At 38.4% G+C, this 27,657-nt stretch overlaps 1 protein-coding gene across 1 annotated transcript in view; it reads right to left on the bottom strand.

Moving 5' to 3' along the window:
• Nucleotides 1–22,669, bottom strand: part of CUNH9orf135 (chromosome unknown C9orf135 homolog) — a 103,456-nt gene extending 80,787 nt beyond the window's left edge. Inside the window, exons 1-2 of the mRNA XM_032866589.1 lie at nt 22,651–22,669; nt 21,515–21,624 (exon numbers count right to left, since the gene is read on the bottom strand). The gene's annotated coding sequence lies outside the window, so the exon portion shown is untranslated. The remainder of the gene's footprint in view (nt 1–21,514; nt 21,625–22,650) is intronic.
• Between the last annotated feature and the right edge of the window lie 4,988 nt (nt 22,670–27,657).

Genomic DNA, 27,657 nt, shown 5'->3' with positions numbered 1-27,657 from the left:
CTTCTCTCTCTCCTCCTTCCCTCTCTCCCTATTCCCTCCTCCTCTTCTTCCTCCTTTGAGAAGTGGTAAGGATTTCAGAGTCAAAATCTGTTGTTGAGCACCCAAGAGAATCTGGTACAATTCAGTTATGTGAAAAATATGAAAGAAAAATAGTAAGATCCAGATACCACTGCCAAAATTTATATGAATAAGCTCCTGTTTAATGACCCAGGAACTCTGAAAAGAGTCAACTCTGACAAAAGCTCCAATATTCTTTCCTTTCCTTTAAGTATTCATAACTATCAATGGTCTTTTTTAGAATGAATGTAACCTTAAGTATGATCTCTGTACTTCTAATTTGTGTTGTAAACCTATAAGACCTTGACTTCTCTCAATTATTATTAATTAGTATATTGACTAATTGTTGTCACACAACAGGAATGATTTCTAAACTCCTACTATCAGCACAGAGGATTAATTTATTAAATATTCAAAGAATGGTATTCTATAATTCAGCATTTCCCTTATTTTGATAGTCAATAAGTGAGATTCTTTGGCAGAACTGTCCATAACTATGATGATAAAATTTTAATGTTCTGGATTAGTAATGACATGCTCAAACATAAATGTAGTTTAGGGATTTCTCTAACATTCTACAGATTGGATATCTTTAATTATTCAAAAACTGAATACCCATATTCACAAATGACCTAAACTCTTGTTTCTTCCTTTTCTCCCATGTGCTGCTTTGGTTTCTTGGCGCCTTTACTGTTTATTAGTAACAAGAGTGCGATCATGTACCTACCAGTTAGCTACCAGTTAACCATTCTTGGGAAAGAAGTGGTACTTGAAATTAAGTTCGGTATTGTGGGTTTCTTTGGTTTTACTTTTTGCTCTTTAATCGCATAAAGGAACATCCTCTCCCAGGGAAGAAGATCAGAGAAAAGAAACTGGATTTGGGCTCCTTTTGCTTCTGGTGGTGGTGGACATTTTCCCATGGCCCCACAAGACCCACCCCCAGCTGCATGGTGAGCAAGATGGTGAGAAACCCGCTGAAAGGCTTCCACCAGAAGATCAAGTACATGTAGGAGGTTTCTGGTTGTTGAGTACACCAAACAAACAGCTGAGAATATCAAGTTGCCATACTGGGGCAGAGGTCAGGAGCTCAAGGAAGAAGCTGGTGAATTTCCAGAACCTTGAAGGACTGTCTGAGTGTTGCACGATTTTGAGTTTCTTGTGTTCAGCGAGCATATGTCAGACTTGTGATGTTGTCTCCTCTGTTCATTAAATCTCTCTCTCTCTTTTTTTAAAGACTTCATTTATTTATTTGACAGACAGAGATCACAAGTAGACAGAGGGGCAGGCAGAGAGTGACGGGGAAGCAGGCACCCCGCTGAGCAGAGAGCCTGATGCGGGGCTCAATCCCACAACCCTGAGATTATGACCTGAGCCAAAGGCAGAGGCTTTAACCCACTGACCCACCCAGGCGCCCCTCATTAAATCTCTTCTTACAGCATCATGTTTAAGTTGCTTTAGACTACAGAGGCTTTCAGGCTATTTCAGGAGAAGGATCATTTTCTAAAGGGTCAGGACGGGACTAAAAGCAAGTATGATAACATTAAAAAATAGTAATAAAGGAAGCAGACTTAGAATAAAGATTTTCCAGACCAAACAATCATTCACATTTTCAGCACCAATTCTATGACCAATTAGTACAATTAACCCTTAAACAACTCAGGTTTGAACTGCACATGTCCACTTATGTGAGGAATTTTTTTTTCAATTAATATATTGGAAAAGTTTTTGGAGATTTGTGACAATTTGAAAAAATTCACATACTATGTAACTAAGCAACATCAAAAAATTAAGAAACCAGTAGGTACATTTACATATAGATACTAGTTTATCGTTAATACTATAAAATATACACGAATCTGTTAAAAGTTAAAATTTATCAAAGCTTACGCACATACTTACAGATGATACATGGTGCCACACCATTTGCAGTCAAGGGAAGTATAAACAAATGTAAAGATACTGTATTAAGTCATAACTGCAGAAAATTAGCTGGGGTACCTACTGTACTGTGATAGTAATTTGGTAGCCCCTCCTGTTGCTACCGCAGTGAGCTCAACTGTCGCGAGCATCCTCTTCAAATGCCCTATGACGCTAATCGTCTCCACTTGAGCAGTTTGGCTCACCAGTAAGTCGCACATCACAGTAAAAAGCGATCTCTCATGGCTCTCACATATTTTTCATCATGTTTAGTGCAACATTATAAACCTTGAATAACACCATGGGACCCACAGGAGGTGCCACTAGGGGTGCTGGAAGTGCTCCCAAGAATCCCAGAAAATCATCACATTACAGGAAAAGAATGATTTGCTTGATATGTACCATAGATTGCGGTCTGCAGCTGTGGTTGTCTGCCATTTCAAGATAAAGGAGACCAGCATAAGGATACTTGTTTAAAAAACGGGATGGGGGTGGTAATGGGGCACCTGGATGGCTTAGTTGGTTGAGCCCCTGCTTTCAGCTCAGGTCATGATCCCAGGGTCCTCGGATCAAGTCCCCACATCAGGCTCCCTGCTCAGTGGGGAACCTGCTTCTTCCTCTCTCTCTGACCCTCCCTGACTTGTGCGCGCGCACACGCTTGCTCTCTCTTCCTCTCGCTCTTAAATAAGTAAAATCTTTAAAAGGGGGGGGAGGATTTGTGATACTGCTCCTGCAGCTTTGCCAGCAAGCATGAAAACCCTGCATTTTCTGTGAAATACCTTTTTATATCATATTGAAAATGCAGCGTGGGTGCAGGATTGCTTTAAGAAAGCCATCCCTATCAACTCTAATATAATTCATGAAAAAGCAAAGTCATGATATGACAACTAGGGCAAAAGGAAGGAAGGTAAAGCCTCTAAAGCTGGAGAATTTAATGCCAGCAAAGGATGGTTTGATAATTTTAAAAAGGTTTGGCTGTAGAGGTGCCTGGCTGGCTCAGCTGGTGGAACATGTGACTTTTGGTTTCAGCGTTGTAAGTTCAAGCTTCACATTGGGTGTAAAGATTACTTAAAACATAAAATCTTAAAAAAAAGGTTTGGCTTGAAAAAAAATGTCAAGATACCAGGAGAGGCAGCTTCTTTCAACCAAGAGGCAACAGACAAATTTCCAGATGCCATTAAGAAAATCATTGAGGAGAAAGGATATCCACCTGAACAGATTGTTAATACAGAAAAAAGTACCCTATTGGGGCGCCTGGGTGGCTCAGTGGGTTAAAGCCTCGGCCTTCAGCTCAGGTCATGATCCCAGGGTCCTGGGATCGAGCCCCGCATCGGGCTCTCTGCTCAGCAGGGAGCCTGCTTTCTCCTCTCTCTCTGCCTGCCTCTCTGCCTGCTTGTGATCTCTGTCTGTCAAATAAATAAATAAAATCTTTAAAAAAAAAAAAAAAAGTACCCTATTCTGGGGGGAAAATTGCCATAAGAATGTATTAGTAAGAGGGGCGCCTGGGTGGCTCAGTCACTTGAGCATCTGCCTTCAGCTCAGGTCATGATCCAGGGGTCCTGGGATCAAGTGTGTCTCCTCCCCCCCCCACCCACTCCCCCCCCACCTCCCCCACCTCCCACCCCCCATGGCAGGCTCCCTGCTCAGAGAGGAGTCTGCTTCTGTCTCTTCCTTTGCCCCTTCCCTCCCCCTCCTTTCATGCTCACTCTCTCAAATAAATAAAATACATATATATAAAAACTATTAGTAAGGAAGAAAAGCTAGCACTGAGATTTAAGGCAGAAAGGATAGGCTAACTCTACTCTTTTGCACAAATGCAGTCTGGTTTATAATCAGGACTGCCCTTATCTGTAAGGCTGCTAACCCCTTGAGCCTTGAGGAGAAAAGATAAACACCAGCTTCCAGTCTTTTGGATGTCAAACAAGAAGGCCTGGACAAGAAGAAACCTTTTTTCTGGGCTGGTTCCATTGTGATGCTTTGTCCCTGAAGTCAGGAAATATGTTCTTTTGATATTGGATGATGCCCCTGGCCACCCCCATTCCCACAAGTTTAACACTGATGACACCAAAGTGGTCTACTTGCCCCCAAATGCAACATCTCTAATCACCATAAATCAGTGTGTCCTAAGGACCTTTAAGGCTCAGTACACACAGTACTCTATGAGAATGACTGTCAATGCTATAAAAGAGAACCACAATACAGAAAACATCAAGAAAGTCTGGAAAGATTACACCATTGAAGATGCCATTGTTGTTATAAGAAAAAGTCATGAAAGTCATGAAACCTGAAACAATACATTCCTGCCGGAGAAAACTGTCCAGACATTGTGCATGACTTCACAGGACCCATGACAGAGCCAATCAAGGAAGTCTAACCTCAACCCCTCCATTGTTGAAGGGGCAACTGTAATTTCTTAGTACACATTAGGTGTGGAGATTTTCCAAGTAACACTAATAATTTATAATGAAAGTTTCCCTAATCATAGTGACTCAGAGAGTACAGTTTTGATGACCAATGACAGAAAGCTAAATCCAAGTTAGGACAGAAAGAGGAGTTTATGGACTCATGTAAGGGCAATTCTGGCTTCAAGCATATCTGAACACCAGGGGTTGATGATGGCTTGGGATGCTATTTTACTATTTCTTGGCTTTGCTTTCTTTCTTGGGTGAGCTTATTCTCAGGCAAGCTCTCCCAAAATGGCTAGCAATTTACATTGCTCCCTACCCTCTCATAACATAAAGCGTCCCTCTTTTCTCAAGTTCCATCAGAAGTCTTAGACACCAATTGGCCTGACCTGACTCATGACTGTTCTGAAAAAATCACCAGAGCAAGGCCCGAGGTTGATGTGGTAAGCTCCCCAGCCTGATCTGTGTGATGATCTCCCCGCCAGGGGGAGGTTTGCCCTATCTGACTAATCTAGACTGAAAGTACAAGATTGGATAAAAGGGAAAAATAGATTGATTCCCAAAATAATGGGAAACCATGCCTGAAAGGCAAAAACCACAGATACCTACTATAGATAGTAATAATAAGACATCCTATCCATAGATCACTTTTTTTTTTTTTTTTGACAGGGAGAGAGATCACAAGTAGGCCGAGAGGCAGGCAGAGAGAGAGGGGGAAGCAGGCTCCCCACTGAGCAGAGAGCCCGACGCGGGGCTCGCTCCTAGGACCCTGGGATCCTGACCTGAGCTGAAGGCAGAGGCTTAACCCACTGAGCCACCCAGGTGCCCCTCCATAGATCACTTTATAAAATATTTTACAGGGGCGTCTGGGTTGCTCAGTCGGGTAAGCGTCTGCCTTCAGCTCAGGTCAGGATCCCAGGGTCCTGGGATCGAGCCCCGCATCATGCTCCCTGCTCAGGGCTTCTCCTTCTCTCCTTGCCTCTCCCCCTGCTTGTGAACTTTCTCTCTCAGACAAATAAATAAAATCTTTCAAAAAATAAATAAAATAAAATACTTTGACATACACTCTTTTACTTGGCCGTTACAAAAATAATGTAGGGTACAGATTGGCATTTCCATTTCCAAGATGAGTAAACTGAATTACACATCTAGAGGCAAAGCCAGTTTTATATTCTTACCTTCAGACTCCAAAGAAGGTGCTCATTCTTATTCTACTACCGACACTATATATGTATATATATTCTTCTGTTTGCAGGAGCCTGAACTCTAGTAGGACTACAGGATTATGTCCTCAACTAGCCTGTACTTCTGTAACTTTTGTCTCCTTTGGATATGTCATGACTTCTCAACCTAAGGCATTAAGTTGCTTGTAACATTGGGTTATCAGTATGTTTCCTAAATTCCCCCCTGGTTAATTTCTTCTGAAATTATACAATTCCATACTCCTAAAGCTTTCATAAAATACAGTCGAATAGTTTGGGTCTCTCATCCCTTTGCGTGTCACTTGGGATCGAATTTCATTTTGCCCTGAAGAACATCTTGCTCACATTTTGCCTTTCTTTTGGTCTCATCCTCTCTGTGTCTGGATTGATCTTCCTTTCTCAGAGTAACCCCATTCTCCTGCAGTGTGTTCACTTTCCCTAACAGGGACTAGAGGACCTGAGTCTTTCTTCCTCAAATTTCTCTTGTCCCTCTAGAATCCAGAGAACGTGAAGGGTATCTGAATTTTTTTTTTAGATTTTTTTAATTTATTTATTTGACAGAGATCAAAAGTAGGCAGAGAGGCAGGCAGAGAGAGGGGGGGAAGCAGGCTCCCTGCTGAGCAGAGAGCTGGATGCGGGGCTCCATCCCAGGATCCTGGGATCATGACCTGAGCCGAAGGCAGAGGCTTTAACCCACTGAGCCACCCAGGCGCCCCCTGAATTTCTAAAACATTTCGACATAAGCTTTTATTCTACAGTGTAAGGTTAAATATGTTGTTTTACCTAAAGTGATGTTTTTTAGAACATGTGTGGTTTTATGTTCATATAAAATTCTAAGAACAAAATACCAAGATCTCAATATCATTTACAAAACATATTCAAAAACCCTGTATCCATTTCTATAAAGAATTATAGTTTTAATATTAAAGGAAACTACCCTGAAATGTATTTTAATGTAATTATATAGCTCATGCCGTGCCATCTCTTCTCATTTACCAGTGTCTATTCTATTTAGTTTAAGATGAACTAAATTTCCATTTCTGACTGAACCTTATTACTATTAAAAAATGCATCATATTTTCTCCCAGGGTGGATATGCATGAGGAGAATATTTTGTGTAAAAATTAATTGCCTTTTTTTCTTTGCATATTACAAGGAGGACTATTTTGGAAGTAAAAAATATTAATGATTACTCTGATTCACCAATTGGAAAAGTTTCTTCAATACTGTGACATAAAATTTCCTTCCATTACACTCAGAATGTGGCATAAATGTTTTTTATTTTCCAGATGGCTATAATTTCTTACTTTCTGTCTAAATTTATAAGAGTCACAGAATAAACAAGCCTAGAATCTGAGGTCACTGGGAAAGTGAAGGTTATTTTTTAATGCCTCTAGACAAAGAATAAGTGTACTCCCACCCTCTAGAAGACTGCTAAGGAGACTTATCCTATCTACCTCCACAGGGGCCCAGACGAGAGAGCTCACAACTCACGAAGGCAGTCCATTCCAATTCTGGACAAGCATAATCATAAGTTCCTCATATGTTGAGCTAACATGAACCTTCATGCTAGATGCACTAGTTGGTTCTGCTTCTGGAAGATAAAAGATAAGCTTTATTTCTTTCTTGTGAAAGATCCTTTCAGATATATGAAGAAAGATTACATGCTTTCTCTTTTCCCAGGTAAACAAAGTAAACAAACCTACATTTTTTTCATATTTATTTTGGCTGAACCTCTGGATGTGCATCACTTTGATCATGAGCCCCTTAAAAAGTGGTTCTCAGAAAAGAGTACAACATTTGACACTGACCAATGCCAAGGACAGTAGGGCTACCACTGTGTCCCATGCATTTGACTCTGCCTTTGTTAGCACAACCTAAGCATGGGAGAAAGGAAGTAAGATAGGATAAGAGACAGGAAGGAAGAGAGGGAAGAAGGGAGGAAAAAAGAGAAAACAGATGAACTGAAACAAGATCAGGGAGAAATAAAAAATTCAAAATATATGTATGCCCTGAGGCTAATACTAGGATCAGAACTACCATCTCGTGACCAAGCTTTGGACCTCTGGCAAGGTTGAAAGCTCATTATCAAGCCTCCTGTACTAAGCCTGGAACCTTTGAAACAACAAATGAAGGGGCCTATGAAAACACAAATCCTCTGGGTTGGGCGGTTGGGGATCTGCCTTTGGCTCAGGACATGATCCCAGGGATCCAGGGATCAAGTACGTTTCTGTAGGGAGCCTGCTTCTCCCTCTTTCTCTGCCCCTCCCCCTGCTGGCTCTCTCTCTCTCTCATGTGCTCTTTCTCTCCCTCAAATAAATAAATGAAATCTTTAAAAATTTAAAAAAAAAATACAAATCTTCTCCAAAGCAAGTATCCCCAATTTACACTCTCAGGATTCCCCCAGATTAAGTTCAACACGCCTGAGCTCACAAGATGCTACTGGTAAACACAGAAGGAAATAAGCCAGGATAAGGAAAAACAACAAAGGATAGATTTAAGTCCCCTACTACCCTACCCCAACTCAAATGCTTGAATTATTAGATGCAGCATGTTAGATAATCTGAATCAAAATTCCAAAAGAACAAATCCTGGAGCCATAAAACAAGCTGATGAAGGAATAAATCACTATCAAAAATGGCCAGAGCAACTTTTAACATGACCATGGGTGCATTAGCAGTTTCCTTTTCTCATTAGGGAAATCTGAAAGCCACAAAAATATGGACAACAAAAATTTAAATTTTGGTAAAAATAAAAGACTCCAAAATAGTTGTAAAGGCTACTGAGCCTTTAGGATTCACGTGGCAGTAAGCGAAGAGAGGCCTACCAGCAATGTGGTAGAATCCTAAAATCCATGCCCTCCACCAAGATTTCCTGCCCTGATATGAAGGCCTATGAATATAATGAATGCAATAGTACATTGTGATTATGTTACATTACATGACAAGTGAGATTTTGCAAATGCAATTACGCGTACTAGTCAGTTGACTTTGAATTAATCAAAATGGAGATTATCTGGGTGGACCTAAACTAATCACATGAGCCCCCTGAAAGCAGAGAGTTTTCTGTCTGGTGGCAGAAGAGAAAGATCTAAAACAGATGGATTCCATTATATTGTACACCTGAAACTAATATAACACTGTATGCCAACTGAAAATTAAAATAAAAACTTAGAAAGTGGGTGGGGGGCAGAAGGATTCCAGGTACTGTTGTTAGTTTTGAAGACGGAGGGGCCCACACGAAGGGAGGGAGAGTGGCCTCTAGGAGCTATAAGCTGTCCTGTGCAGCTGACAACTGGCAGGGAAATGGAGACATCAGTCTTACAACTGCAGGGAAATGAATTCTGCCAACAACCAGAATGATCCTGGAAGTGATTTCTTCCCTAGAGATTTCAGAGAAGAGACCAGTCCAGATGAGACCTTGATCTCAGCCTTGTGAGATCCAAATTAGAAAATCTAGTAAAGCCTGCCCACTTCTGACCTATAGAACTGTGAGCTAACAAATGCTGTTTTAAGCCATTAAATTTAGGGTAATTTGTTATGCAGCAGAAGAAAACTAAAATAAGTGGTATTTCAGAAAGTATTGTTTTTATTTTACTTTTGTTTTATTTATTTTTAATTTTTAAGTTTTTATTTAAATTCCAGTTACTTAACAGAGTATAATATTATTTTCAGATACAGAATTCAGTGATTCAACATACAACAACTGGCGCTCATCACAACTGCCCTCCTTAATCCCCACCATCTATTTAACCATCCCCCCCCCCACTTCCCCTCTGGTAGCCATCAGTTTTTCTCTATAGTTAAGAGTCTGTTTCTTGGTTTTCCTTTCTCTTTTTCCCCCTATGTTTAAATTCTACATTTGAGTGAAATCATATGGGATTTGTCTTTCTCTGAATGACTTATTTCACTTAGCATAATACTCTCTAGCTCTGTCCATATAATTGCAAATGGCAAGGTTTCAGTCTTTTTGATGGCTGAGTAATATTCACATATATATGTGTGTGTGTGTGTGTGTATATATATATATCACTTCTTCTTTATCCATGCATCAGTCAATGGACATTGGGGCTCTTTCCATAATTTGGCTATTGTGGACATTGCTGATATACACATCAAGTTACATGTATCCCTTCAAATTAGTATTTTTGTATCCTCTGGGTAAATACCTAGCGATACGATTGCTGGATCATTGCATAGTTCTATTTTTAACCTTCTGAGGAACCTCAATACTGTGTTCCAGAGTGGCTGCACCAGCTTGCATTCCCACCAGCAGTGTAGGAGGGTTCCCCTTTTTCTGCATCCTTGTTAACACCTGTTGTTTCCTGTGGTGTTAATTTTAGCCATTCCGATTGGTATGAGGTGGTATCTCATTGTAATTTTGATTTTCCCTCACACTGGGTGATGCTGGGCATCTTTTCATGTGTGTGTTCGCCATCTCTGTATGTCTTCTTTGGAAAAATGTCTACTCATGTCTCCTGCCTGTTTCTAGACTGGATTATTACACCTTTGGGTGTTGTTTTATAAGTTCTTTATATATTTTGGAAACTAACCCTTTATCAGATATGGTATTTGTAAATAGCTCTCCCATTCTATAGGTTGCCTTTTAGTTTTGTTGATTGTTTCTTTCACTATGCAGAAGTTTTTTGGTGGTTTTTTTTTTTTTTTATCTTGAAGTCCCAACAGTTTATTTTTACTTTTATTTCCCTTGCCTTAGGAAACATCTACAAAAATGCTGCTATGGCCAATGTCAGAGAAAGTACTGTCCATGCTCTCTTCTAGGATTTTTATGGTTTCAGGTTTCACATTAGGTCTTTAATCATGTTGAGTTTATTTTTGTGCATGGTGTAAGAAAGTGGTCCAGTTTCATTCCTCTACATGTGGCTGTCCAATTTTCCCTATAACATTTGGTAAAGAGATTGTTTTTTCCCTACTGCAGATTCTTTCCTCCTTTCTTCCTTTGTTGAAGATTAATTGAGGGTTCATTGCTGCATTTTCTATTCTAATCTGTTGATCGATGTGTCTATTCTGTCCCAGAACCATAATGTCTCGATCACTACAGTTTTGTAACATAACTTGAAGTATGGAATTGTGATGCTTCAGGCTTTGCTTTTCTTTTTCAAGACTGCTTTGGCTCTTAGGGGTCTTTTGTGGTTCCAGACAAATTTTAGGATTGCATGTTCTAGTTCTGTGAGAAATGCTGTTGGTATTTTGATAGGGATTGCATTAAATGTATAGACTGCTTTGGTTAACATAGGCATTTTAACAATATTTGTTCTTCCAATCCATGAGCATGGAATATTTTTCAATTTTTTTGTGTCATCTTCAATTTCTTTCATCAGTGTTTTCTTATCATTTTCAGAGTATAGATCTTTTATGTCTTTGGTTTATTCCCAGGTATACTAGGGTTTTGCTTTTTTTTTTTTTTTTACAGATTTTTATTTATTTATTTGACAGGCAGATCACAAGTAGGCAGAGAGGCAGGCAGAGAGAGAGAGGAAGGGAAATAGGTTCCCCGCTGAGCAGAGAGCCCTATGCGGGGCTTGATCCCAGGACCCTGGGATCATGACCTGAGCCAAAGGCAGAGGCTTTAACCCACTGAGCCACCCAGGCACCCCTATATTAGGATTTTGATGCAACTGTAAATGGGATTGATTCCTTGATTTCTCTTTCTGTTGCTTCATTTTTAGTGTTTATGCAGCAGAGTTGATTTTGTATTCTGCAACTTTACTGAATTCATCTGTTCTAGCAATTTTTTTTGGTGGAGTCTCTCAGGTTTTCTTTATAGAGTATTCTGTCATCTGCAAATAGTGGAAGTTTGATTTCTTCCTTACTAATTTGGAGGCATTTTATTTCTTTGTGTTGTCTGATTGCTGTGGCTAAGACTTTCAGTATTGTGTTAATAACAGTGGTGAGAGTGGGCATTGTTTTTGACTTTAGAGGAAAAGCTCTGTTTTTCCCCACTGAGGATGGTATTAGCTGTTGAGTTTTTCATATATGGCCTTTATTATTTTGAGGTATATTCCCTCTAACTCTACTTTGTTGAGAGTTTTTACCATGAATGGAGTTGTATTTTGTCAAATGCTTTTTCTGCATTTATCAAAAGAATTATATGGTTCTTTTATTAATGTGGTATATCATGTTGATTGATTTGTGAATACCGATTTACACTTGCACCCCAGGAATAAGTCCCACTTGATCATGGTGAATGATTGTTTTAATGTTGCTTGCTATATTTTACTGAGAACAATGTCCCAAATGTTCATCAGGGATATTGGCCTGCAGTTTTCTTTTTTAATGGAGTCTCTATCTAGTTTTGGTATCAGTGTAATGCTGGACTCATAAAATAATTTGGAGGTTTTCCTTCCATTTTTATTTTTTAGAATAGTTTGAGAAGAATAGATATTACCTCTTCTTTATATGTTTGGTAGAATTCACTTGTGAAGCCATCTGACCCTAGACTTTTGTTTGTTGGGAGTTTTTTGATTACTGATTCAAATTCTTTCCAGGTTATCAGGCTGTTCAAGTTTTCTATTTCTTCCCATTTAAGATTTGGTAGTTTATATATTCCTAGGAATTTATCCAGGTTGTCCAATTTGTTGGCATATAATTTTTTACAGTATTTTCTTATAATTGTTTGTATTTCTGTGGTGGTGGTGGTAGTGATTTTATTTATTTGGGTTCTTTTTCTTCTCTTTTTGATAAGACTGGCTAGGGGTTTATCAATTTTATTAATTTTTTCAAAGAACCAGCTCCTGGTTTCATTGATCCAGTCTATTATTCTCTTTTAGTTTCTATATCATTTGTTTCTGCTCTTATCTTTATTATTTCCCTTCTTCTGCTGGCTTTTCACTTCGTTTATTGTTCTTTTTCTAGCTCCAGTAGGTGTAAGGCTAGGTTGTTTGAGATTTTTCTTTCTTCTTGGTATTGCTGTATCCTTCCCTCTTAGAACAGCTTTTTCTGCCTCCCAAAGGTTTTGGACCATTGTGTTTTCATTTTCACTTGCTTCCATGTATTTTTTAATTTCTTCTTTGATTTCCTGGTTGATCCATTCATTATTGAGTAACATGTTGTTTAACCTCCAGGAATTTGTGGTCTTTCCAAATTTTTTCTTATGGTTGACTTCAAGTTTCATAGAGTTGTGGTTAGAAAATATGCATGGTATGATCTCAAATCTTTTTGTACTTGTTGAGGCCTGATTTGTGACCTAGTATGTGATCTGTTCGGGAGAAAGTCCCATGTGACTTGAAAAGAATGTGTATTCCACTGCTTTAGGCTGGAATGTTCTGAATCTATCTGGTCCAGTGTGTCATTCAAAGCCATAGTTTCCTTGCTGATTTTCTGCTTAGATGATCTGTCCATTGATGTAAGTTGGGTGTTAAAATCCCCTACTATTATTGTATTATTATCAATGAGTTCCTTTATGTTTGTTATTGTTTTATATATTTTAATGCTCCCATGTTGGGTACATAAATATTTATAATTGTTAGATCTTCTTGATGGATAGTCCCCTTTATTATTATGCAGTGCCCTTCTTCATCTCTTCTTACAGTCTTTGGTTTAAAATCTAGTTTGTCTGATGTAAGTATTGCTACTTTGGCTTTCTTTTGATGTCCCTTTGCATGATAAATGTTTCTCCATCCCCTCACTTTCAATCTGCAGGTGACTTTCGGCCTAAAATGGGTCTATTATAGCTAGCATATAGACAGGTCTTAGTTTCTTATTCATTTTGACACCCTATGTCTTTTGGTTAGAGTTTTTAGTGCATTTATATTCAGAGTAATTCTTGACAGATATGTATTTAGTACCATTTTATTACTTGTTTTGTTGTTTTTTCTGGAGATTTTCTCTTCCTTTCTTGTCTTTGTCACTTCCAATCTTTCCTTTCCACTCAAAGAGTCCCCTTTAATATTTCTTGCAGGGCTGATTTAGTGGCGATGAACTCCTTTAGTTTTTGTCTGTGAAACTCTTTATCTCTCCTTCTATCAGAAAGTACTATCTAAAAAAAAAAAAAATCCTAAAGGTGCTGAGCCACATCTTAAGTTTCAAAAAGTATCTCTAATAAGCAGCAGATGGGTTAGGAAGAATGTGAGGTAAATGGTATCAGATGCCCCCCCTTATGAATGCCCTAAGAGGAGAGCAGAAAGGAGGCTGCTAGTTTATAATGTCCAGTGAGACTAGTTCTTATAATTTTGCTAACGGAGGACATTTTGGTTGCTCTTTTCAATGTAAAGTTATGTCCTTTGTTTCATTTACTTCTTTTGAATTGGAATTATACTTACTTGGCACTAATATTGCAACATATACTCTGGTTATTTGCGTTTTCCTGGTGCTTCTTGGCTTATGTTTTTATTCTTAGCCATCTAGCATTATTTAGGAGACGTTCACTTAGAGATAGAATATAGTTAATCTTTGTTTTTATTCTTTTTTTTTTAAAGATTAATTTATTTATTTTAGAAAGAGAGAGAGGACGTGCATAAGCAGGAGGGGCAAAGGAGAGAGAATCTCGGACTCTGCACTGAGTGTAGACCCAGACACAGAACTTGATCTCAGAACCCTGAGATCACAACCCGAGTGGAAATGGAGAGTCAGAAACTTGACTGACTGAGTCACCCAGGTGCCCCAATCTTTGTTTTTCAAAAAGGAAGTAAGCCATTTTCTTTGGTTGTCATAACTTAGTTTTTGTCTAGTTACACTGTTTTTCTTTCTTGTCAATGGTTTCTTGCTTTCCTTTCATTTCTATCTACTCTATGGACTATGTAATTCCTATTGACTTCAAAAGTATTCATTCAATTTTTTTCCAGTGGGTGTCCCAAAAGTATATATTGTATTTTTAATTTTAGTGGTTCTTATAAAGCTTTTCTAACATATTTTTAAATTTGTTTTTCAAAATCTGGAATGGAATGTCATCTTTTGACATCATGTGAGATGACAGTGCTGAGAACAAGGTATGCCATCAACAAATGCTTATTTAATTAGATGGAATTGAAATTAGTTTGTTCTTCAATCTCATTTGAAATTACTAGAAACATGGGATTCACACAACAGCTCAGGCAACTGGGGGTGAGGGGGAGTTTAAACAATATGGCCTCTGGTAATGCAAGCAAAAAACGTTTCTAAAAGAATGGTAACAAAGCACTGAGAGAATTTCCTTATTATTACTTACTGCTCACTGTTGAGAACCATTGAAGTGCTACATTTTGAAATGAATGTATAAAAATCAGTTCAGTCACTAACAATCAGTCTCTATTCCTGTTCAAATGAAACCCAAGGGAGAATGGTTGGTTCATTTACTTTTCAGTGTCTTTTGCTTTCTTCTCATCTAATCTCCCATGGCAGGGGTATAGCAGTACCTGCACAATTCCCAGGAGTCCTGAATGCCTGCAAGTGGCATCCTGTCCAAGGGCAATTTAATTATCCGGATATATCATCATCAAGTCCTTCAGCAAGTTGCCTGACTTACCATTACGGCACCATGATGGCTTAATCGGGAAGGCACAGTCTTAAATTACTTAATCCAAGACAGAATAATGAAAAGCTGTTTCAAAGGCTCACACAGTGGTTACATTAAGGTGTGTGGATAAAACACAATGGCCATGAAGTTATTTTGTGAGAAAAGCCAGTCATCATTTCAATCTGCCTTCCATATCCTGCCCATATTATTTTTCTAATTGCAGGGTAAGCTTTATAGCTGATCTAAGGATTTGTTAGCATGACTCCCAGAAGCTTCTGGGAAAGTGACCCCTCTCCTGGCTCTCCAGTACTCAGTTTAAGAATATACTTGCATCAGGATGCAGCAGGTTGCCTGCACCAAGAATGATGAATGGGGACTATTCATGCTTCGGTTTACTGTATTGTGTTGTAATGCCTCCTATATTATATTCAGTGTTGTACTGAGAGGTTGAATATACAAATAACAAAGCCCAGAACATATATAAAAACAGAACTCTGACCTACGGCTTGCAACAACCTGCCCAGGAAATCAACCAATCCAGGAAGCCAGGCTGCTATGAGTTAGACCTGCAGGAAGTCTGACTGCTATCTCTAGTGATGGGTCCAGGAAGCCAGACAATAACCATAGTAATAATTGGCCCCAAATGACCAGGCTTTGATTAATGACAGACAGTTTTCCTAATATTTGTCCCCAGCCTGCCTACAACTTCCTCATTTCCACAGTTATCAATCAGGGCATACCTGAAGCCTTATCTTTTTTCCAACCTTCTGCCTGCCTTTGAGTATCTGCCAAAATCCAAGTGACATTAGCTGGCGCCCCTGCTGTAGAAGCTCTGAATAAATAGCGTTTGCTTGTTCTCATTTGGTTGGTTTTTGTTTATTTCCACTATAAAGTTTAAGAAGGTGCTTCTGGTGTCAAAGAAGTGGTCCCCAGCACATCCCCAGGCTACGCTACTAAGAGAACTTATCCAGTCTTACGTGTTTAGTGCTAGATGTAAAAAGAAAGACTATTAACTCTCCAGAAAGATTGTTGTATGATTCTCACTTGGGTCTTACCATCTGTAACTACCTGCCCAGTGATGAGAATTTCAGAAGCTGGAATCTCCATCTGGCCTGACGTTGCTGACCTCTGTGATTCGTATCATGACTGTGCTAACTTTCTTTTATATCCTTAAGATAATTAACCCTGCTTGATCTACCCATGGAGCATGCGTCTGGTCTTTGCCTCAGTCTGAGCTTACAACTGACTTGGTCAAAACAATGGTCATGCACACCCCACATTTTATACTGGGTAGGTAAGAGTTACATATTTTGGAAGTGAATATAAAGATTCCTGTATTCTGTCCCAGGCTAGAATTTATAAATGAATGTCTGCTTATGGTATTATTTCTTAACCTAAGGCCAGGTACCATTTAGGGGAGAAAGGGTAATACATGCGGAGAGAGTAGCATAATAAAGGCAAGACGGCATGAACATAGAGAGCAATGCTGTGCATCTCCCGGGCCTCCAAAATATGCCATATGGTTTACATCTAACTTCAAATGCAGATACAGCTTCTACAAGCAGAGGGATTAATGGAAGGAAAAACTAAAGCAAACACCTTTGCCCTCAGGGAAGCCTTTTCGATACCATTTATTTCTGAGTTCTCGTGAACTAAGGGGACAAGCAAATCTGTGTAGACTCCTCTGAGCTCCCAAGGTATCCCCATCTGAATGTTGTTCTCCTTCATTCCCACTGCATAAGGACCACAATCACATTTAACTCTAAGTAGAAACTTGATACAGTCCAGATGTCCATTTTTAATCATTTGAGACCTAAGTATGTCAACAAATATTTTCAGAGGGAACATTAGGTAAAACAATCATTTGCTAAATATGAATGTCTAATTCCCTCTCTGCATTGCCAATTCCCTCTTTGGTATTAATCACGGTTGCTAATATTCATGTCACCATCGACAACAGAGCTCCCAATCTGTCAATCTATGACACATCCTTTAAGTAGCAGCAATTCTTTTTTTAACCTTAAGATTTTTCTATCTTATATCCACATGCACTGTAGAAAACGAGAGAAAAAAAGAAGAAAGACAGGAGAGGGATGAAAGGAAGGAAAGAGAGGAGGAAAGAAGGGAAGTCACGATTAATACGAACACCACTATTAATATTTCAGTATAAAGATTTCCAATCATGTTGATGTTATGCAATCACAACATACATACCGTTTCGTAACTTTCTTTACTCAATAATATGTTAACATTTTCTACATCATTAAACACTCCACAATGTAAAAGTTAATGACAGGATAACATTTTAATGTTTGGGTAGTCCACACAATGTCTCCTACTGTTAATAATTCATTGTTTCCTGTTTTACATTATTATAAGGAATGCTACCACTAACATCCTTAACTAAATCTTTTCCTGCATGCACAATGATTTCCACATGAAAAAAAAATGTAGAAATTGAATTTAAGGATCAAAAAGCTAAACACATCTTTATGACTTTTGATCTTTGTATCAAAGAGCCCTCTAGAGGGGCACCTGGGTGGCTCAGTGGGTTAAGCCTCTGCCTTCAGCTAAGGTCATGATCTCAGGGTCCTGGGATCTAGCCCCGCATCGCATCGGGCTCACTGCTCAGCAAGGAGCCTGCTTCCCCCCTCCCTGCCAGCCTCTCTGCCTACTTGTGGTCTCTCTCTCTGTAAAATAAATAAATAAAATCTTAAAAAAAAAAAAAAGAGCCCTCTAGAAAGGTTGCAAGAATTTATACTCCCTCTAGCAGTGCAGGAATGTGTTCATTTTTCTATATGCTCTTTATATGAATATTATACTTAAAGAGGTCATTTTCCCCCTCTTTGTCCCTTCTTGACTTTCTTCCTCTTGCCAACTGTTAACACAATAATGCTCCAGAGTTTTGCTAAAAGACAGGTATGTTTGTCTTACCCACATTTTATCACAGTACATCCCAATCTGAAGAATGTGACTGCCAGCCTTTCCAGGATAGATCAGATACCCTGGAGGAAAAAGCTGTGTTTAAAAAAAAAAAAAGCCAGAAAAAAGCCTGGAGGCTGGGGTGGGAGAGGGAGTAACAATGAGAAAAATGAAAATTTGTCCTTGTGTGTTCATCTGGGAATGACTCTAAGTAGAGTGGTAGGTGATTAAATGAGAAAAGTAAATCAGTGTTTTGTACCATCTTTTGGATACAATGTTCAGCCTAGGCTTTATCCCTGAACACCAGACTTACATATTTAATGACCTGTTTTGAGATTTACACTTGTTTTGTTATTTCTTTCATAGCTGCTACCACCAACATACGCTCATTAGAAAAACCTATTCATCCTCCAAAACATATGCAAGCAACAAGCAAGCAAACATGCATAAGCAGGGGGAGCCTCAGGCAGAGAGAGAAGGAAGCAGGCTTCCCACTGAGCAGGAAGCCCATCGCGAGGGCTTAGTCCCAGGACCCTGAGATCATGAACTTAGCCAAAGGCAGACACAACCAACTGAGCCACCCAGGCATCCCATGACTATAGATTCTTAATTGTTGTTTCTGTTCCTACAGTCCATTCTGCACACAACAGCCAGGGGACGATAGTCACATGATGTTATTTTCCAAATTAAAATCATTTAATGGCATTCTATGACTCTTAGAATAAAATCACAACTCCTTATGTGGCTTACAAGCCTTTACTCATGAGTGGGATCCTGTCTACCTCTCCAACACCATTGGTACTATTTTCTCCAATCCCCAACACACTGCACCCATCACACTGGCATTGTTTCTACTTCCACAGCACGTTGAGTTCTTTTTCACACTAGAACTGTTGTTTTTGCTGATCTACCCCTTGATCACTCTTCTCATTTTTTGGCATGGGCAGCATTTTTCATCCATCATGACCCACTTTAGAAAGAGCCACCCCGACTACCTTCCTAATGTTGGCTTCAATCATCAACCCATTTACTGCCCATCACACAATCCTGGTTTTCACCCTTTGTTAGAAAACCAAAACAACTTTGTCTCCTTGATCATTGCCTTCTCTAAACGTAATCTCTGTGAGTCCAATAACTTATTTTGCACTGACCCACTGTACCTCTAGCACCTAGCAGAATGCCTAGCACATTGTTGACCCTCAAAATACTATTTCATGAATAAATAAATGGAAGATATATTCATAATCAACTAAAATAATATTTTCTTTGTGGTAACAGATTTTCTCATATGCACATTTACAGTAAGCCAAGGAGTTACTTGATTTTTAAATATTTTTTAATTTGATGAAAAAGGAGTATGGCATTGTTTATTCTAAAATCTATTTAATTGTTATGTCACTAGAAATTCAGTTTCTACCATTTTTCATTATTATAAACAGTATTACCATATATAAACTTGAAACTGATATATAATCATTTAACTTCTTACTAAAGTGGCTTTTTTAGATCAAAATCTTTTTATATGTTTCATGAAATTTTCCTGTGAAAATACTAAATGAATTGATTCTCCATCAGCAGTGAACTGAAGTTCTTATGTTCATATGGTATATATATCAGATTTCATTCTGTCAAGAGGAAAAGAAAGCCTAATGGAAACTAGTTAATATGGGAAAATATCTCATTTAACAAAGGACCAATGGTAGAGCAGTTTTCAGGATTATTGATGAAATGTCTTAATAATGTCATTCTTCGAATTTGCCCTCAGGCTGACTCCCTTCAGGATTACAAAATATCTGAAGCAGTTCTAGGATAAACATCCCAGCAAGACCACAACCAGAGACAGAAATGAGTCATATCCCCTGGTGTCCCCCTCCTCGAATGAGGAAATCTCTCCCAGAAGCCCTATAAGGGGCTGCCTTCAGGTCTCATTGGCTGGGAAATGGGTGACATGCCCTCTCCTAAACAAGTCACTGATAAGGAGCATGGAACTACCAGGAAGAGTAATAGTGACAGCTAAGTCTTAAACCAGTCTGGATTTTACCCTAGAGTAAGCATGAGCTTTCTGCCAGTAAGAAAGAAGTTGAAGTGAGGTGGTTCTTCGTAGGCAATCAATAGTATCTGAGAATACTGAATATTAAAATTAAAAAACTCTTTGACAATTTGATGAAAAGCTATTAATTAACAATGCATTTATTTGACTACTAAACTGCATTAACATTTTCTCTTATGTTCTGCTACCTTTTTAACTCCTTTGGGAAGTCTCAACCCTTCTTGGTGGCAGGGAAAAAAAAGGAAAAGAAGAAGAAAGAAGAAGAAAGGAAAAGGAAAGGCTGATAGGCTGACATCATTACATCTCAAATTAGGTTACAAAACCCACCTCTTTAGGAGAATTCACTCTATGATACCAACTCCATAAGTTTCACCCAAGCATAGTGACTACTCAGTAGGGCGGGGGACAATATGAATCCACAAAACACTCATTATTTGCACTAACCACAGCGACATTAGCAGGAGAATCCATAGGGCTGCAGCTCCCAAGAAGATTCTTATATTTTACTGACAACCCAAGACCACCCTGTTGTAATTTCGTATTATAATCTGTGCTCCAGATCTCCCAAACTTGTCTCCAGACCTTCCGTTAAGGCAGAACAAATTGGATTACACCTAGTTTCAGTTCCAGTTACTCTCTGACTTGTTTTCTTATAGGTTTTCTATACCATTAATTTAAGGAATATATGATGCCATTAAGCAAGGTACTTACACAGTTTATTCTGGTTGGGCCATCAGATTCATTAATTTGAACTCCAACAATAAGCGTGCTTCAATCTCTCCCCATCTTTACTCACTTTCCAACATTTCAATTTTAGTTACTAATTAAATATATTTTATTACACTAATGGAGCAATACTTTTCCTTCATTTAAAAAAATATTTCCCTTTGAACAATAACACCTAACATGTTCACTGGACAATTATTGGGTTGTTCAACATCTGTTTATTGATATATGAGCTATTTATATACTAAAAATATTGATTATGTGTCATATAAATTCCCAAGTCTTTTCCTTTGTTTTTCAAACTTGATGTAGTAATTATAGATCTATAATCTAGTCAGTCTTATTTCTTTATGTTTTCTGTTTTGGGTGACATGATTAGAAAGACTTCCCAATCTGAGATCAGGTATGTCCACTCATTTTTTCCGAGGATCTAAGCCTTTTGATTTTATAGTAACTGTCAGACTTTATTTATGTATATAATTATATATTTAGCTAATGAAAATCTTTAAATACCAACAAGACAATTACTGGCGCAGTGCATTAAAGTTGACAAGATAAATGAGGTCTTCCATGCAGGACACTGTCCTACTGATGGCGTTCTTCTCTCTCACATGTGCTTCCGGTGGATGATATCATGTTCACTCACAGGTACTACATCCAAAGCAATAACCACCAAATCAAGATTTCAGGCCGACATGTAAAGAAATTCTCCCAGCCCATGAGAAGTAGGAGAAAATCAAAATCAGGAAGAAAAAATTGAGGTGTAGAGCAAAAGTACTTACTAGGAAAGGTGAAGGTTGTGTTGGTTCAATCATTCAGAAGCAAGGGGTCAGCTCCGTGTCACTAATTTTCTGCTTGCTCTCGTCAAGTTCAAAGTGATTCTAGGTATAATCTGTCATGGCAAGAAACAGGGATACTATTCAGAACTGCATAAAGAACTGTGGGGGAGACTGAAGAAGGAAAATATTCATGGCTTTTTATCAAAATGTGTATTGATACTGAAATCAGGAACCAAGGCTCTCATAACAGCTAAAGAGTATACACCTACTTAACAGTCACAATTACAATTCATAGACTGAAAGGAAGGGAAAGATGTTCAAGAATCATTTCCCTAAGTATGTCTTAAATATCCACTTTTTATATAAAGAGATTGGTACATTGCTGCTATTTAAAGAAAAACTATCCTCTATTTGAAATCAAAACCTGAAAATCAAAAATCAATTAGGCTTAATTTTCCAGAGACAAACCAATGAAGTTCTTAAAATATTCTTACACATTACTCTGAGGGTTTTCTTAGAAATTAATTTAAAAGTGAGAGAATTCAGGACACAGGTGTTTAGGGCTGTCTTATTGGTTTTTACTGAATTATTGACTTAGACTGGTTTACTCTTCCATGTGTTCTGTAAGGGGAGGCACACAGGACATTGTCACTGACTACTGAACGTTAACAGATACCTCAAATCAGTTGAAAAGGCTTGACCAAGCAAAGGTAGCTAGAAAGGGGCAGAATTAGAACTGGAAATCAGATTTTCAGATTTTTATTTTGGCATTGTTTCTACTCTGCTGCTCTTTTTACTATAAAGTCATTTCCTAGGATTTTATACTAAAGCTAAATGTAACAGATTTAAAACAATTTCAGTAGATTGCTAATATTTGAGTGCAAAGAATATAAGGTTGAGGAAATGAGGAGAATCACAGAAGAAACAAGTTGTCATCATACTGTTTCATTTAATCAGTATGGCTTTGAGCCAAAAAGAGAAGAGGAGGGCTGCTGTAAAAAACTGACGTGTGACATCCAAAATCCTAGAAATGGCTATCCCAGACTAAAAAAACTGACTTCTAACCATTTTGTTAGATGAAGGCATGCAGTGGGTTGTGAAGCTCAACAGAAGAACATGGGCTCTGTCAAGAAGCTGACCTGGGTTCAGGTTCGTCTCTGCCACTAACTCATTGTGCGGTTTTGGGTTAAGCCACTTAGCTAAGCCATACTTTTCTCATTCAGATAATGGAGAAAAATAAAGCAGCCATTTCATAGGGTTGCCAAGATTAAATGTAGCAATATATGTAAAGCATTTAGCACAGTGCTAGGTACAAGGTAAACACAGTAACAATCCCTTGCTGTGGTTTTGTCATAATAAGGAGCACAGATAATTCCAAGAGGCTGCTTCATGGTGGCCCAGGAAAGACCCAGTTCTAGAACCTGGAATCTTTCTTTTATCTACTTCCTTGATCTTGGATCAGAGAGTAAAACCTTGAGGTTCTATCCATGGTGATCACAGAATTCGGAGGCAAAGTGAGGTCTGACCCAAATATGCTGTGTCATCTTGAAGCAGCAATTTCATTTCTTTGAGTTTCATTCCTTACATGTGAGTTGAAGATACCAGTAGATTTCAGCAAGCAGTTTTGAGGGCTAAGTAAAATAGATGGGTAAGAGATGGTATTTTTGCATAAAAGCCTGTGTAGACTCAAAAACCCCACATGATCTGAGTTACAATTATTCATCATACCACGTGCAGATGTAGAAGTGGTATTACTACCAGCAGAGTCTCCTCTTCTTATTTTCCTAACAGCTATCGCCTCTTCCCAGGGCAATTGAAGGCTTCCCTATTTTGACCAAATCATGTTTGTTCACTGGACATAATTACTTGGGATTCTGAAATGTCATGGTGGTTCTGGCTTTATGCACTAACCAGACCATTAACAGCCACTAAGCTAAGCACCAGTTCACAATCCATGAGCGCCTCAAGGTTATAAGATCCACTTCTCAATTCTCTTTGCAATCCTGGCACAGTCTAATGTTGGGAATTAAGTCCAGAAATGGTAGGTTGCGTCAGGCTACAGGAAGCCTTCAGTCATGAGCAAGAATCTGGATTTTTCTTAAGTGGGTGATGAAGTGTAACTGAAAGCTGTTAAGCATAGAATTGCCAGCCATTTTGGGTACTAGAAAAATCACTTTGGAAGCTGTGTACAGGTTAGCAGGAGGCTTGGCCTAGAGGTATGACCTGTGTAATCCACATCATCGAGGAAGGGGAAATATGCTAAGAATTCTGCCCAATACGGAAGGCAAGTATTGAAAATAACCTTTCAAATGTTTCCATCAATATCCTTGACATTTCAATGTAGTTGTGTTTATTATTATTATATAATACCTAAACATTATTGAAATATTAGAGAACACAGAGAAAAGGCAAAAAACTAATTAGCTACCCTACACTACCCAGAAATATTTTGGAGAACATGAATCATTTCAGACTTTTAATGTGTGTTCTACGTATGGAGAGAGTGAAGAGGGAGGAGGAGAAACCTGACATTAAAATATATAAAAATATGGAGCTCCTGTGTGGCTCAGTGGGTTAAGCCTCTGCCTTTGCCTCAGGTCATGATCTCAGGGTCCTGAGATCGAGATCCCCACCAGGCTCTCTGCTCAGCGGGGAGCCTGCTCCCCTGTCCCCGCCTGCCTATCTGCCTAGTGATCTCTCTCAAATAAATAAATAATCTAAAAAAAAAAAAGATATAAAAACACTATAATATATCAGGAAGTAAAGCCAGAAATAAAGGTGATATATATATGAAGAATCATTCTTGTGGGAGGAGGGTATCAACAGACAGTCTAAAATTGACACTTATAGGGAATAAGCCTGACAATGGAAGTGGAGTATATAGTAGCCTTTGTTTTTGTTTGCTTTGTGTGCTTTTATATATCTTTTTTCTGGCTTTATTGAGACACAATTCACATATAATACTGGGTAAGTTTGAGATATACAATATAATTATTTGTATATATCATAAAATGATTACCACGATAAAGTTAGTTAACATGTTCATTACCTTATACAGTTACAATTTGTGTGGGTATGTATAATGACTTTTAAAATCTACTCTCAAATTTAACTATAGTCACCATGCATGCTTCATGTTACCTCTCCAGAACTTATGTATCTTAGAACTGAAAGTCTGTACCTTTGACCGCCTTCACCCATTTCCCCCACTCCTAGCAACCACCAATCTATTCTGTTTCTAGGATGTTCCATATATATATGCCATATTTTATTCATTCATCTGTCAGTGACATTTAGGTTGTTTCCATGTTTTGACTATTGTAAATAATGCTGCAATAAACATAGGGGTACGGATGTCTCTTTGAGAAAGTGGTTTCACTTCCTTTGGATATATACTCAGAAATGGAATTGCTGGGTCATATAGTAGTTTTATTTTTAATTTTTTGAGGAACCTCCATACTGTTTTCATAGTGCTGTACAAATTTACATTCCTACCAACAGTGTACAAGAGTTCCCTTTTCTCTACACCCTCTTCACACTTATCGCGTCTTTTTAATAACAGCCATTCTAATAGATTAGAGTGATAACTCATTGTGGTTTTGATTTGCATTTCCCTATTAGTGAAGCTCAGTACCTTTTCATGCACCCATTGAATATCTTCTTTTGGAAAAATATCTATTCAGGTCCTTTGCCCATTTTTAAAATTGTTTTGTTTTGTTATTATATTGTATGAATTCCTTATATTTTTTAGATATTAATCCCTTATCCAATTTGTGGTTTACAAATATTTTCTCCCGTTTTGTAAGTTGTCTTTTCGTTTTGTTCATTGTTTCCTTTTTAGTCCCACTAGTTTATTTTTGTTTTTGTTACTTGTGCTTTGGGTGTCATATTGAGAAAAAGCATTGCCAAGACCAATGTCAATGAGCTTTTTCCCTATATTTTCTTCTAGAAGTTAACCAAAATAAAGCCCACAGGAAAAAAAAATTAGTAATTCCATAGACTACAAAAGGGCTCATTACAGGTTGTTTTCAGTTCTCCCACGGTATATTTAAGATGTTTTTCATCATGTAAAAGCTAAGTTACGTACAACCTTTTCAGAGATATTCTATTACATAAAGCAAGATATTCCAGAATTTGTACACCTTTTTTTTTTTTTTAAATGCAATGCTAGGGGCACCTGGGTGGCTCAGTGGGTTAAGCCTTTGCCTTCGGCTCAGGTCATGATCTCAGGGTCCTGGGATCGAGCCCCGCATCAGGCTCTCTGCTCAGCAGGGAATCTGCTTCCTCCCTCTCTCTCTCTGCCTGCCTCTCTGCCTACTTGTGATCTCTGTCTGTCAAATAAATAAAATCTTTTAAAAAATAAAAAAAAAATAAATGCAACACTAGAAAGGTAATCTACTTTTTCCTGGCCATAGGGAGAACCATCCTTAGGCACACTATTTCTTAACCCCTCTGAATGGAGGGATATTCACAGATAATAAGAGCTTTATCAGTGTTGCAATATGAAGCCAAAAATGTAAGTCAAAATATTTAGCAGTTATGTGTTTGTGTTCTTTATTAATACATATTGTTCCTATTAGGACTTCCCCTTTGCTAGGACTCTTCCAGACTGAAGACTGAGCTGCTTTTTCGTGCATGATTCTCCATATGGCATAAAGAACTATGTTCAAGGGGTAAAATTAAGCCATCTGTGGTGGTGTTCATATTCTTCTTTTAAACTGGTTCTTTTAATGGTAAATCATTAGAATATACAAACATATTTCACCTTCACTGGATTTCTTCACCACAACCAAAACTGTGTATAACCTGCATTGGATGCATAGTCCTTTTTACTTTTTATTTGTTGATGGAGTTTGATGACCACATAGTCACTTCTCCTTCAAAAGCAAAATGCAATAATAGTAATTAGTAATATCATCAATTTTACATCTATCTCCTTCAACAGGAAAGCTGAAAATGCCATTGCAGACTTTTACATGTTTTTTCTTCCAAATGGTTTCTGTTAAGTCTTGAAAATGAACAACGAAAGATGGAATTATTAACTCCCCATTCATCACCAAGGTGATGAAGTTGTCACTGCTGAGAAATACTCAAGGGAACATAATGCATACAAGACCATGACATTAAATAAAGCCACTCAGAGAACTAACATAAAGTAGATAGTCAATAAAAATACATGTTGAATGAATGAAAGAATGAATGGATAAACACAAGAAGTTGAACTGAGGTTCCTGAATCTAGCTTTTGATTTCCCTTATTCATGAGAAAGGTGGGGTTTTTTTTGACATTTCAAAATGTTGGACTGTTATAGTAGATCTGCAAGACAATTACAAAAGGTATAACATTCACATAATGGGAATATTAGAAAGGGAAGAAAGAGTGAAAGGAACAACAGAAGATAGGTTTGAAGTAATGATGGCCAAAATTTTTTCAAAATTAATGACAGATAGCAAGCCACAGATCCAGGAGGCTCAGAGAACACTAAGCAAGATAAATAACCAAAAGAACAACAACAACAACAACAACAAAACAAAAAAACTATATCTTGGTATATCATATTCAAACTGTAGAAAATCAAAGACAATGACTACGTCCTGAAAGAAGCCAGAGGACAAGGGCACCTGGGTGGCTCAGAGGTTAAGTGTCTGCCTTTGGCTCAGGCCATGATCCCAGCATCCTGGGATCGAGCCCCACATCAGGATCCCTGCTCAGCAGGAAGCCTGCTTCTCCCTCTCCCACTCCCCCTGCTTGTGTTCTCTCTCTCTCGCTTTGTGTCTCTGTCAAATAAATAAATAAGAATCTTTAAAAAAAAAAAAGAAGAAGAAGAAGAAGCCAGAGGACAAGACCCACCCTACCTGGAGAGGAACAAGGATAAGTATTATATCAGACTATTCTTCAGAAACCACACAAGAAAGATAAGAGTAGAGTGAAAGGGGCACCTGGGTGGCTCAGTGGGTTAAGCCTCTGCCTTCGGCTCAGGTCATGATCTCAGGGTCCTGGGTTCGAGCCCCGCATCAGGCTCTCTGTTCAGCAGGGAGCCTGCTTTCCCCTCTCCCTCTCTGCCTGCCTCTCTGGCTACTTGTGATCTCTATCTGTCAAATAAATAAATAAAATCTTAAAAAAAAAAAGAGTAGAGTGAAATATTT

This window comes from Lontra canadensis, unplaced genomic scaffold (genome assembly GCF_010015895.1).
Source record: "Lontra canadensis isolate GAN:19392208 unplaced genomic scaffold, GSC_riverotter_1.0 scaffold31, whole genome shotgun sequence".
In the NCBI taxonomy this organism is placed as follows: Eukaryota; Metazoa; Chordata; class Mammalia; order Carnivora; family Mustelidae; genus Lontra; species Lontra canadensis.
Note: the sequence above shows the minus strand (reverse complement) of the source record. Positions and strands in the feature narration are given on the sequence as shown.